The 14,013-nt window shown below is 42.6% G+C and overlaps 1 protein-coding gene across 7 annotated transcripts in view; it reads left to right on the forward strand.

Annotated features, from left to right (window-relative positions):
- rusc2 (RUN and SH3 domain containing 2) overlaps window positions 1–14,013 on the forward strand; it is a 94,624-nt gene that overhangs the window by 24,330 nt on the left and 56,281 nt on the right. For 2 of the 7 annotated variants that reach the window (XM_055633620.1, XM_055633681.1), the window contains exon 1: window positions 6,500–6,808. The exons of 3 other annotated variants lie outside the window; for them this stretch is intronic. The gene's annotated coding sequence lies outside the window, so the exon portion shown is untranslated. Of the gene's footprint in view, window positions 1–6,498; window positions 6,809–14,013 lie in introns of those variants that run through there. 2 more of the 7 variants (XM_055633663.1, XM_055633671.1) reach the window with 2 other exon arrangements.

A 14,013-nucleotide genomic window follows, 5' to 3' on the forward strand; every position in this document is an offset into this window, starting at 1 on the left:
AAACAGGAACTGCAGATGCTGGTTTATAAAAAAGGACACAAAGTGCTGGATTAACTCAGCGGGTCAGGCATCATCTCTGGACAACATGGATCGGTAGTCTGAAGAACAGTCTCGACGCAAAACGTCACCTACCATGTTCTCCAGAAATGCTGTCAAATCCACTAAGTTACTCCAGCACTTTGTGACCTTTAATGTGTAGTTGTTGAGCATCATTAATTGGGTTTCAGATTGATGATGTCACCCAAGTGTTAGGTTGTCAAATCTACAGGCAACTTTCAGATGGACTGTATTCAGGGAGTTTAGACAGTTCCATAACAAAAGGATCATCACAGCACCCTGGAAATCATGCACACACCATTGAAAGAACGAAAGACATTGCAGCCTGGGTCACAACTTTTTGTAATTAGAACGCTCCAGAATCCCACTTCTGCGGCACGGTGGCCCCTTCCAAGGGCGGCACAGCGGCTGAGCTGCTGCTTTACAATGCCAGAAATCCAGGTTCGATCCTGACTATGGGTGCTGTCTGTATGGAGTGTGTACGTTCTCCCGTGACTTGCGTGGGTTTTCTCTGGGTGCTCCAGTTTCCTCCTACACCAAAGACATACAAATTTGTCGATTAATTGCCTTCAGTAAAATTGTAAAGTGTCGCTAGTGTGTGTGTAGGATGGTGCTAGTGTACAAGGATCGTTAGTCGGCAGGGCCCCGGTGGGCCAAAGGGTTTCTTTCCGCACTGTATCTCTTTACTGAACTAAACCAAACAAATAGTTGTTGAACTGATGCGGTTCTGTGACAGAAACACAAATTAGTAAATCAGAGATGCTGTATTTCCTTTCAGTGTAATTTACTGTTGGGAACATTGGATCAATAAGTTTACTCCAACGCCAAGCTCTCATTTACACAAAAGTTTGTATTACATAAGCACAATATTGTACTCAAAGGGAAAAAATAACAAATGCATTTGTAAAGTCCAGCATTTGTTGTGCAGTCCTCTAATCCTCATTGGGCACTTTATTTCAGTGGCTACAGTCTTCGATGTAATAGCGAAAGAGTTGTGGAATGATGCCAAAGTACATTTGGATTGAGAGGCATTTGACGTAACCAACAAAAAGATAGGCCTAGCTGGGGCCTATGTCAGTGCTCATAGCTATATATTTGACTTGAAGAAAGCGAGAAAAGTCAAAAGAGAATTGTTAATGGTGAGGACAAGTTCCAGCAGGCAGAGAAGAGTGTTGGTAGAAGGGAACTGATTGGGTCTCTGTTCATGGAAGAACCGGATAGCCCTGAGACTTCTCTGGCAGGGAATGGTGGTGTAAAGGGACTGAATGTCCATGGTAAAGATGAGGTGATGAGGACTTAGAAATTGGAAATTATTGAAGTGAATGCAGGGCTGCATGAGCGTGAGCATTGAGAGTGAGAATCACGCGTTTCGACAAATTCTCACGCTGATCACAAATTTCTCACGCTCGTGAAAAATTGTGTGATCAACGAGAATTTCAAAATCTCATGGGCTGCGGGTGTTGGAGAGCCGGAGCTGAGGGAGGGATGGAAGCAGAAGAAGCGGCGGGAGCAGATGCGGATGGGGAGCCGGGGCTGGCGAGTGTTTAAGGGGCTGGCAAGTTGCTCGCTGCAGCTCCAGCCATGGAGCACCGTAGTGCAAGACTCCCGGGCGTTTGTCGGAAGCGTTGCGCCGCTGCCGCGAGAGTCTCTGTGCCAAATTCGCCCAGGTGACCGGCATGGACCAGGCTACGGCTCGGTGCATCCTGGAGGACAACCAGTGGTTCTGGAAGTAAATACCAAGCACTGGGTAGAGGCGGTGGAAGACAGTGGCCTTCAAATGGGAGTGGTTGGAGAAAGCATCCTGCTTGCCTGCTAGATTTTCACTTACTGTAACTGCAGAAAAAATGTTCCCGATGTTGGGGGAGTTCAGAATCAGGGGTCACAGTTTAAGAATAAAGGGTAGGACAGTTAGGACTGATATGAGGTCAAACTTTCTTCACCCAGAGAGTTGTGAATCTGTGGAATTCTCTGTCAACAGAAGGCAGTGGAAACCAATTCACTGGATGTTTTCAAGAGAGAGTTACATTAAGCTCTTGGGGCTTGGGAAATAAAGGGATACGGTGTAAAACAGGAAAGAAATACAGATTTTGGATGAACAGCTATGATCATATTGAATGGCAGTGCTGGCCGAAAAAAAAATTGATCTTGCTTTTATATTTTCATTATAAATATATTTGTTCACATTTATGAACAGGGATTATGCATTCAGAGAAGTGCTGTTTTGGCATGTGTCCTTGGGTGATGGGAACAATTAATATAGAACATAGGTCGGTGGGGGCGCTGCGAGCCGGCAGCCCTGCCAGCAGCGTGTTCGTTTTTCCTACTTTTTTTGTTTTTTTAGTGTGTGTTAATGTGTGTTTTTAATGTCTCTCTGTGTGTCTTGTGTGGGGGGTGTATGGGAAAAACCGCTTTGGTCGCCTCCTCCACAGAGAGGCGACTTTTTCCATGTTACCTCCCCCGTGACCTAACACAGAGGATCAATGCAGCTTTTCCCAGACAAACGCAGGGCTTCAGCGAGGATTCTTTCGCCGGGGGTTGCAGGAGGGGAGCGTCTGTTCGTTGGCCCACAGCAGTCTGCAGAGCTCCAGCTGGCGCTGCGTCTAGAGCCTGGGATCCCTCGTTGGGGACCCGGGAGCAGAATTCCGATGGACTTACCATCCTGAGCGGGGTCCCTCGCCGGGGATCCCTGGAGAGAAGCTCCGACCACCGGCCCTGCGATCTGCGGTGCTTCTTTCTGCGGTGCGGCATGTACTTTAGATCATCGACCGCCGGCCTGCGGCCTACACCAACTTAAATTAAACCGTGGTCTCCGGTAGGGAGGTATTGATTCAGGTCTTACCTGGACTTACCTTGTCTGAATATCTGGCTGCCTGCAGCGACGACTGCTGAGGGTTGAGGTCCCAACCAAGGGGGGAAATGGAGGAGGACTTGCCAATTTTTATGCCTTCCACCACAGTGATGAATGCTGTGGTGGATGTTTGTGTTAAATTTTTATTCTGTATTGTGTGTTCTTTTTTTATTGTACCACTGCTGGTAAATTCATTTCACTTGCACTTTATGTGCAAATGACGAATAAAACCTGACTTGACTTGAGAACAGTTCAGCATTGGTACTGGCCCTATGGCCCACAATGCCCATGACAAACTGATGTCAATTAAATTAATCTTATCTGCCTGCATGTAATATATATCCCTCCATTGCCTGCATATTTATGCACCTATCCAAAAGCCTCCTAGATTACACTATCACATCTTCCTTGGAGTGCAGGTGTATGGGGGGTAATCATATGGAGGTGTATACGATCATGAAGGCAATATGTAGGGTAAATGCATAGTCTTTTACCCAAAGTTGGGGAATAAAGAATCAGAGGACATTGGTTTAAGGTAGAGAAGGATTTAATAGGAACCTGAAGTGTAACTTTTTCTCACAGAGGATGGTATGAATATGGAACGAGCTGCCAGAGGAGATAATTGAAGCAGGTACCAGAATAGCATTTAAAAGACATTTGGACATGTACATGGATAGGAAAGGTTTAGAGGGACATGGGCCAAATACGAGTATGTGGTACTAGTGCAGATTAGGTATCTTGGGTGGTAGCTTCCACTACTACCCCGGGCAGACCGTTCCAGGCACCCAACACTTTCTGTGTGAAAAACTTTCCCTGCACATATCCTTTAAATATTGCCCCTTTTATCTTAACGGTATGCTCTCCAATCTTTGAAATTTCCATTCTGATTGTCTCACCTATCTATGCTGTTCATAATTTTATACACTTCATTCAAGTCTCCTCTCAGTCTCCAGCACTCTAGAGAAAACAATCCAAATTTGTCCAATTCTTATAGATAATCACAAAAATCGGGGATAACTCAGCGGGTCAAACAGCATCTCTGGAGACAAGGAATAGGTGACTTTTTAGGGTTGAGACCCTTCTTCAGACGGTCTGAAGAAGGGTCAACCTGAAACGTCACCTATTCCTTTTCACCAGAGATGCCATCTGACCTGCTGAGTTACTCCAGCTTTTTGTGTCTATCTTCGGTTTAAACCAGCACTGCAGTTCCTTCCTGCACTCGTTAGGTAATATCCTATAATAAGATCTCTCTGTACATCAAGGTCATGAAATGATAGGAGTAGGATTAGGCTATTTGGCGCACCAAGTCTACTCTGCCATTCAATCATGGCTGATCCATCTCTCCCTCTTAACCTCATTCTCCTGCCTTTTCCCCAAAACCTCTGACACCCATACTAATCAAGAATCTATCAATCTCTGCCTTAAAAATATCCACTGACTTTGTCTCCACAGCCTTCGGTGGCAAAGAATTCCACAGATTCACCACCCCCTGACTAAATACATTTCTCCTCATCTCCTTCCTAAACAAAATTCCTTTAATTCTGAGGCTATGACCTTTAGTGCAAGACTCTCCCACTAGTAGAAACATCCTCTCCACATCCACTCTATCCAAGCCTTACACTATTCTGCATGTTTCAATGAGGTCCCCCCTCATTCCTTTAAACGCCAGCGAGTACAATCAGTGCCGACAAACACTCATCTTATGCTAACCTACTCATTCCTGGGATCATTCTTGTAAACCTCCTCTGGACCCTCTCCAGAGCCAGCACATTCTTCCTCAGATATGGCGCCCAAAATTGCTCACAATATTCCAAATGCAGCCTTACCAGCGCCTCAGCATTACATCCCTGTTTTTGTATACAAGCCTTCTTGAAATAAATGCTAGCATTGAGTTTGCTTTTTCGCTACCGATTTGACTTGCAGATTAACCATTTGGGAATCCTACACCAGCACTCCCAAGTCCATTGGCATTTCCGATTTCTGGATTCTCTCCCCGTTTAGTGAATAGTGTACACCATTATTCCCACTACAAAAATGCATGACTATACTTTGCTACTAATGCTATTAATTTCAATGCTATTAAGGGTCAAAACTGGGCAACTTACAAAGTTTCCATTATAAATGTGGGTAGGAGAATGTATGATGGAAAATGCAGTCTGCAGATAAATAAGATTGTTTTCACATAGCATACAGACAGTCATACAAAGGTGCCAGCCAAGGAACCTCCCCAATAAGAGAGAGCCTAACCACTTAGCTATAATATTCAATAGCATCACCAATTCTGAGTTATCTATTATCAACATCCTGGAGAGATCTACATTAACCAAAAGTTCAACTGGACAGGCATCTAAATGCCATGGCTTCAAGTGCAGGCTGGAGACTGAGTATCATCTAGACGCCTTTCTACAGTTTACAAGGCAGAAGACACAATGGAGAAGCCCAAAATTGGCACTGATCAACCATTCTAAATATTAATTCCTTCTATCACCAGTGCACAGTGGCTGTGTGTACCATCTACAAAACACACTGGGCAACTCTCAACAGTGGCACCCAAACCTGCAACCTCTGCCACAGCAAAGTATAAGGGCAACAAGCCCATGGGAATACTTGCAGTTCCCTTTCAAGTTGCTTAACATCCTGACTTGGATTTGTATCACTGCTGAACATTTTCAGGACACCACACATCAGCCCAGCATAAAGGCACCTTTAAAATTTTAAATATTGTTATTTTGTTTATTAAAGGCGTAAACCAACACTTTTTTGCCTGCAAATTAAAAGCACTGCGTCTCTTGTTGTCCGTGGCTGTGGGATGTCCTACCCAACAGTTCAGTAGAACTGCAGCAGTTCAAGAAGGCACCCCCATCAATTTTATGGGCAATACATGCTGGCCTTGTCTGTGAATATCAGATCTCAGAAACTAATAAATTGAAGAACTTGTTTAGTTATTTCCATGACATGCTAATCTAGAAAGCTAACATAAATGCAGTCAAAACTTAAATGCTCAAAGCTTTCCATGATTGTACCTCATTCCACAAAAGTCTTTTCAGTGTAGTTTACCCTCTGAATAATATTTTTCTCCCCATCCTATGGAAAATTGAGAACCCCTTTTGTAAGTGTGATGTTCCAGTGCTTGGAAATGTATGTTTTTAATTAACTGGCCTTCAATGCACTTTGCATCAGGCAGGTGAGGAATTACATTGCTAAAGATGTTGAAGAATATCCTCAAGAATGTCCTCCATGAAGGAGATACCATCTGATTAATTTGAGACCAAAAAAGCCTGTGAAGGGACCAGGAAAAGAATTGCTGCTGCGATGTATTGCACAGAGCAGTGTTTTGTTAGATAACATATTCACAATTTTGATTTTATTCAATCCAAGTTTTAATATACAAGAATTTAGAAAGCAATTGATATAATCAATGAAATGTCACAATCAAAGTGAAGTAGATGAAAAGAATGGTTGTATTTAGATTAGATCAGATACTTTTATATATAATTAGATTTGAATGTTTTTTAATAGTGATTCACATTGATATATATATATATATATATATATATATATATATATATATAGGAATGATTATATGCAATCACTGGGTAAAATATTTTGTTTGTTTTGGCCAGTCTTTCTCATATTTGTGGTCTGATCTTTTAACTCTGAGCTCAATTAGATTCCAAGGTCTCAGACATTGATTGCAGCTGCAGAACCTGAGTGGCCGTGGGCATGCCTGTTAAGTGATGACGTTGGATCATTCCAGCAAGCAGCAGCACTTGCACTGGGTTTGCGCAGTCCACTGCATTGCTATAGTGCTATTAAATAAGTAGCTGCTCTGCCACAAAATGGTTATGTAAAAATCTTATATGTGCAAATCTATGGTACAGACATTCATCAAGACAACGGAAGGTAATTTTGTATGTGAAAGATAATGGTGAAAGATGAGGAGACCTTGAACAAAAGGCATGGTCGGGTGGAGATTAAGCTTGCATCTTTTCAATGCATTGTTTTCTCTCTGTTCAGTCTTTTTTTTCTGATAACCTGTTAGTATTGTCAAGAGTGTCAATACAGATTAAGTTACTGTGGTATCATGTGCAAGCAGTTGAAATCAATGATATTACTGAGATAATCCAGAACATTATGCTGTGTGGCTGCTGTGGTTAGTGATGCAGAGGATCTTTGTATGTCAGCTTCTACGCTGTATCTTTGGATATCATTGCTGTTCACCACCGTGCTGTCATGGCTGCTGTTTACATCATGGGCATAAGATATAGTGGAGATTTAAGTGCAGGTCAAGTCATTCTGCATGAATGTAATTAGTCTGCTGACTAATTCAGATGTGCTGTTTAAAGCTGAGTTGTAATGTCTGACAGCTGATATTTTATCATTCTTTGTTTCTGTCATTACTGCTGCACATAATAGAAAAAAATGGGGGAAGTGGTATAAATATTGTACTTTCTTTTATAAGGAGGAATCTGGAATGGTTTATCCTTACGCTCTGACATTAAATGACGGGCGGTGATTTAATGCTCCATTAATGACGTGGGGTGTTTTGTGTCGAAGTGCCACGCTGCATTTCTGGGTGGAGTAAATTTTAAAATGGCATGCATTTTTGATGGTCTGGTATGCTTGTTCAACATACCGAAAAGACGCCTCAATTATTTTATGTCCAAGAAGGCTCATGAAGTTAAATTACTGTTTCAAAATGAATGGGTTCAGATTTCTGGCTTCAGTGTCTGCTGAATGCGATGAATTCAGTGTAATGGAGACCCTGTTAAAAATACTACATGGACTGTGATAATGGATCATTTCAAATGTTTATTGGAAATTCTCTACACATTAGATATACATTGCATATTGACTTCCTTTATACAATCTTATATAACACAATTATATATATTTCACAATATTAATTTGTGAAATGTATGTTAAATCTCTGTGTTAAATTTCTATATTTATTTCCAATGTCACAATGGATTAGTATTTAATTCACCATCTTAAATATTATGCTTCATAGCATGGTAGTAATCATGGAATAACATAATTCAAAAAATGTTAGTTTCATTTATTTTGAATTATAAATCTGCCTCATTTTTACCAGTATTTTTATTATAGCATTTTATTGCCTATTTTGCAGCATCATTGTATCTAATCATATGTCTCAAAATGTTGTCGTGTATGTTATGATTTACTATGATTTTTTGTATTTGTGGTACTGTATTGAATCTTGATTTCTTTTGTTCCGGAACAAAAACATACCTGTGTTTTTTTTCTCATCAGTTGGCAAAAAAATTATCAGCCTGCAGGCTGTTTACAGAGCTCATGTGATGAAAGTGACCAATCCCAAACAGGAGAATGAGACAGTGGTATTGCACAACAAATCATTTTTAGTTAATCTGTCAGATGCAAATGGGTACAGACGAGGTAGAGCAGCTGGAAACCCTCTCTTGATGGTGGGGGATGGGAGCATGGACCTGCAAAAGCAGGTTTTTTACAACCATTTCAATCAAAGATATATTTTTCAGAACAAATTAAATTATTTCTTGTCTATAAAATAATAATTTTTTGCCCATTGGTTCCTTTTGAATTCTGTGCAATGGTTTGTATTCAGGCTATAAACACAAACTACAAAATATTGTAAATATGAATTTGATGAATGGCTTGATGCCAAATTTTGTATTTGTATTTATTTTAAAGCATCCTTCTATTTCTTCAACGTTGCAAGCCACAATATTTATTGTTTAAGCCACGTGAAATTCTTGCTGTTGATGGTTGAAGTTTATATTTTAATATAAATGTTTATTTTTATTTGGAATTTGGTAAGAACAATAAATCATCACAGGGAGTTTTTTACAAACTGGATTTTGAGAGACAGGATCTACATGCATAGCTTTGTGCATAGGAAATCGTGCCTCACAAATTTGATTGAGGTTTTTGAAGAGGTGACAAAGAAGATTGATGCTGAAGAAGGGTCTCAACCCAAAACGTTACCTATTCCTTCGCTCCATAGATGCTGTCTCACCCGCTGAATTTCTCCAGCCTTTTTGTCTACCTTTGATTTTTCCAGCATCGCAGTTCTTTCTTAAACAAGAAGATTGATGAGGACAGTGTTGGAGATGTTGTCTACATGAACTTTATTAAAGCCTTTGACAAGGTACCACATGATCAGGAAGGTCAGATCACATGATAACTCGCATTGGCGAGTTAGCCAATTGGATGCAAAATTGGATTGAAGATTGGAGACTGAGAGTGGTGGTGGAGGATTGTTTATCAGTCTGAAGGCCTGTAATAAATGGTGCGCCACAGGGATTAGTGCTAGGTCCACTTTTGTTTGTTTTTTACATTAATAATTTGGATGTGAATGTAGGTGGTTAATACGTCTGTGGATGGAAGTAAAATTGGTGGAATAATGGATAGTGTTGAAGGTTATTTAATGTTACACAGGATCTTGATCAACAAGACCACTGGACTCAGTAATGGCAGATGGAGTTTAATTCCGATAAATGTGTGGTGTTGCATTTTAGTAAAACAATCCATGGCAGGTCCTGCACTGTAAATTGTACATCTCTAGGGAGTGGTGTAGGACAGAGACCTAAGGCTGCAGTGAACTAGTTCCATGAAATTGGCGACACAGATAAGACAGGGTGGTGAATAAGGCGTTTAGCATGCTTCTCTTCAATGATCAGGGCATTGGGTACAGTGGTTGAGTTGTCATATGACAGCTGTACAAGATGTTGGTAAGGCCACATTTGGAGCAAACTATATTTGATGTTTTGATGCTACTTCTGTCGCCATGCTATATAGCATAATGCTATTAACGTGGAAAAGAATGCAGAGAGGAGATTTACGAGGATGTCACAGAGGCTGGAAAGTTTGAGATCTATGGATAGTCTGGGTTTTTTTTTCTTGGAGCACAGCAAGCTGAAGAGTGACCTTATAGAAGTTCATAAAATCATGAGGTGCATAGATAAGATGAATAGACGAAGGAATTAAATATAATATCTCCAAATTTGCAGATGACACACAGCTGGGTGACAGAGTGAGCTGCAAGGAGGATGCTATGAGGCTGCAGGGTGACTTGTATAGGCTGAGTGAATGGGAAGATGCTATATAATGTGGATAAATGTGAGGTTATCCACTATGGTGGCAGATTATTATCTGAATGGTGTCAGATTAGGAAAAGGGGAGGTGCAACGTGACCTGGGTGCACTTGTACATCAGTCACTGAAAGTAAGCATACAGGTACAGCAGGCAGTGAAGAAAACTAATGGCATGTTGGCCTTCATTGCGACTAGATTTGAGTTTAGGAAAAAGGAGGTCGTACTGCAGTTGTACAGGGCCCTGGCGAGACTACACCTGAAGTATTGTGTGCAGTTTTTGGTCTCCTAATTTGCGAAAGGACATTCTTGCTATTGAGGAATTTAGAAGTATTAGTTGCGATCTTGTAGAAACATATAAATTTCTTTATGGATTGGACAGGCTAGATGCAGGAAAAATGTTCCCAATGTTGGGGGAGTCCAGAACCAGGGGTCACAGTTTAAGAATAAGGGGTAGGCCATTTAGGACTGAGATGAGGAAATTCTTTTTCACTCAGAGAGCTGTGAATCTGTGGAATTATCTGCCACAGAAGGCAGTGGAGAACAATTCACTGGATGTATTCAAGAGAGAGTTGGATATAGCTCTTAGGGTTAACGGAATCAAGGGATATGGGGAGAAAGCAGTTAGGGGGTACTGATTTTGGATGTTCAGCCATGATCATATTGAATGGCGGTGCTGGCTCGAAAAAACCGAATGGCCTACTCCTGCATCTATTTTCTAAGTTTCTGTGAATAGCCACTGTTTTCTTCAGGGAAGAAGAGTCTAAATCTAAAAGGAAACTATTTAAGTTGAAAAGGAAATGATTTAAAAGGACCAAAGGAGCAAATATTCATACAGCAGATTGTGCGTTTATGGAACAAACTGCTCAATGAACAAGGTAGAGGAGATCAGTACAATTACGGCTTTTAAAATTAATAGAGATGTACATGAATAGGAAAGGATTGGAAGAATTGGGGCAAGCACAAACAAGTGAGACAATGGTGGTCAGGCAACTTTGCCGGCATTGGTAAGTTGGGCTAAAAGGCCTGTTTACATGCTGGTGTGCTCTATGACTAATCCTTGGCTCCTAGTAGAATGAGATACACAATGTATTCATTATGTTTTGTTCTTTGTTCTCTGGCAGCTCCGAGTGGCCTTACACCATTAACATGATTTAATTCATGACTCCTTAATCTTGAAGTCAGAAGATTCACGGATCATGCTCCTTTGCAGAAAAATTATTAGGACTGAACTAATACTTTAGTGCAGTTTTGCAGAAATACTGAATCACTATTCGGATAACATTGAGTCTTTCAGCGTGGAAAGATGCCCTTCGGCCAACATGTCCTATCTACACTGGCCACACCTGGCTGCATTTGGCCCAAATCCCTCTAAACTTGCCTTATCCATGTACCTATCTAAATGGTTCTTAAACGTTGCGATAGTACCTGCTTCCACTACCTCCTCCAGCAGCTCATTCCATATACCTACCACCCTTTGCGTTAAAATGCTACCACTCAGGGTCCTATTAAATCCATTACAAACCCACTGACTCCCATGGCTATCACTTCTTCCCACTTCTTCCCACCCTGCCTCCATTCCCCACTCCCAATTCTTCCGCCTACGCCGCATCTGCTCCCAGGATGACGCGTTCCACACCAGGGCATCTGAAATGTCCTCATTCTTCAGGGAATGGGGATTCCCCTCCTCCACCATAGATGAGGCTCGCACCAAGGTCTCTTCCATACCCCGAAACACTGCTCTCTCTCCCCATCCCCGCACTCGCAACAAGGGCAGAGTCCCCCTAGTCCTCACCTTTCACCCCACCAGCCGTCACACACAACAAATAATCCTACCTTATTTTCGCCACCTCCAACGTGACCCCACCACTCACCACATCTTCCCATCTCCCTCTATGTCTGCCTTCCGCAAAGACAGCTCCCTCCGCAACTCCCTTGTCAATTCTTCCCTTCCCTCCCATACCACCCCCTCCCCGGTCACTTTCCGTTGCAACCGCAAGAAATGCAACACCTGTCCCTTTACCTCCCCCCTCGACTCCATTCAAGGACCCAAGCAGTCGTTCCAGGTGCGACAGAGGTTCACCTGTATCTCCTCCAACCTCATCTACTGCATCCACTGCTCTAGATGTCAGCTGATCTACATTGGTGAGACTAAGCGGAGGTTGGGCGATCGTTTCGCCGACCACCTCCGCTCGGTCCGCAAGAACCTACCTGACCTCCTTGTGGCTCAGCACTTCAACTTCCTCTCCCATTCCCAATCCGATCTCTCTGTCCAAATTACTTCATGCCATCGCATTCTATGGTCTCTTTTGCATTTTGTTTTGGAAAAATTAAGGTTCCAAAATGAAAGAGTGCTGCAGGGAAGTAGCCATTTGTGAGGTACTTTACTGTGAAATACAATAAGGAAAGAAGTGCATGGAAGCGCAAGAGGTGGATGGTAGTGTTTTGGTGCCGAGGTGTAGGATTAGAGTTAGAGTAACTGCTCTGCTCTTAACCGCCAGAACCTACAGAGTGATGAACACAGCCAGCCCATCATAAGCTTTCTTCAATCCAGTCCATCTTCACAATGCATTGCATCAGGAAATCTGGAAGGGAGCATGAAAGAAATGATTGGTTGGGAAATTGGATTTCCAATGAACCACTAGGGGCGCTGCACTGGCAGCAGCCTCTGCCTACAGCCTGTCTGTTATTTCTGTACACCTCTTATAAGGTCAGTCCTCAAAGTCCGGTGCTCAAAGGAATGGAAACTTTAACTTTTTTTATGTGGGGGGTCCTGGTGACAGCCTCGTAAATGGCAAACTAATCTTGCCCCTTGCACTGGTGGGACGCGACTAAAATCTCCCAGTGTTCACCTCGCCCCTCCAGCCTTGCAGGCCTACCAGCAAATCAGAGCGGCCTTGCACTCCTCTGGGAACCGGACCAGGGGCTGGGAAAAGCACCCATACTCACCGGCTGAAGAGCCACCAACCCCACAGGCACATACCTACCGTGGGTCGCCGTTGGAGCTCCGTACACCCGTTGAGTGGCGTTGCTCCAACATCGTGCTACTCTGGTGTCCATGCTGCAACGTTAATGATACCGCGTAAAACCCCAGCATTCATTAGAGCCATGGTGAGGAGTGAAAGGGTACCACAGCAGACTTTTCCACCGGGAGGCAATGTGCGTAAGTTTGTGAAGCCGCCGAAGACCGGTAACGCAATACCCGACTCTTTGGGCCAACGCCGCTGAGGACGTACCCGCAGCCATCGCATTCGGACTGGTCTCTTTTGCATTTTGTTTTCCTGAAATTAAGGTTCCAAAGCAGCAAAGTGCTGAGGGAGTGGGGAGGCCATGACCACGGGGAATTTAATGTGAAATACAATACTGGAAAGAAGTGCCTTGGAACACAAGAGGAAACATGGATTCTGTTTTGGTGCCGATGTTTTAGGATTAGAGTTAGAGTAACTGCTCTGCTCTTAACCGCCAGAACCTACAGAGTGATGAACACAGCCAGCCCATCATAAGCTTTCTTCAATCCAGTCCATCTTCACAATGCATTGCATCATTAAATCTATCTTGAATCTTGAATCTTGAATCTTGAATCTTGGATAGCAGTAGGGAAGCAGCTGTTCTGGATGTTTGGGATTTCAAACACGTGTCTTCTAGCAGAAGGTGGATGAGAAAAAGTGAATGGGCAGGTAGGCAGGCATCCTTGATACTTCCAGATTTCCTGATGCAATGCATTGTGAAGTGAAGATACTACTGTGTATGGTTCTTTCCACAACCATACACAGTAGTGTCCAGTCAAGGAAATAGGTGACGGTGCAGTTGCCAGAAGGAGTCAAACATGATAGAAACACATCATGCGTAAAAAGGTATCATAGCTGTGATAGTCCAGGGACGCTGCAGACTGATGTTAAGTGTGGGGAATCAGACTCAAGACAACCAAATTGATGAGCCAAAAATGCATGAATCCCTCTTATAGAAACATACAAAATTCTTAAGGGGTTGGACAGGCTAGATACAGGAAGATTGTTC

This window comes from Leucoraja erinacea, chromosome 1 (genome assembly GCF_028641065.1).
Source record: "Leucoraja erinacea ecotype New England chromosome 1, Leri_hhj_1, whole genome shotgun sequence".
Taxonomy (NCBI): Eukaryota; Metazoa; Chordata; class Chondrichthyes; order Rajiformes; family Rajidae; genus Leucoraja; species Leucoraja erinaceus.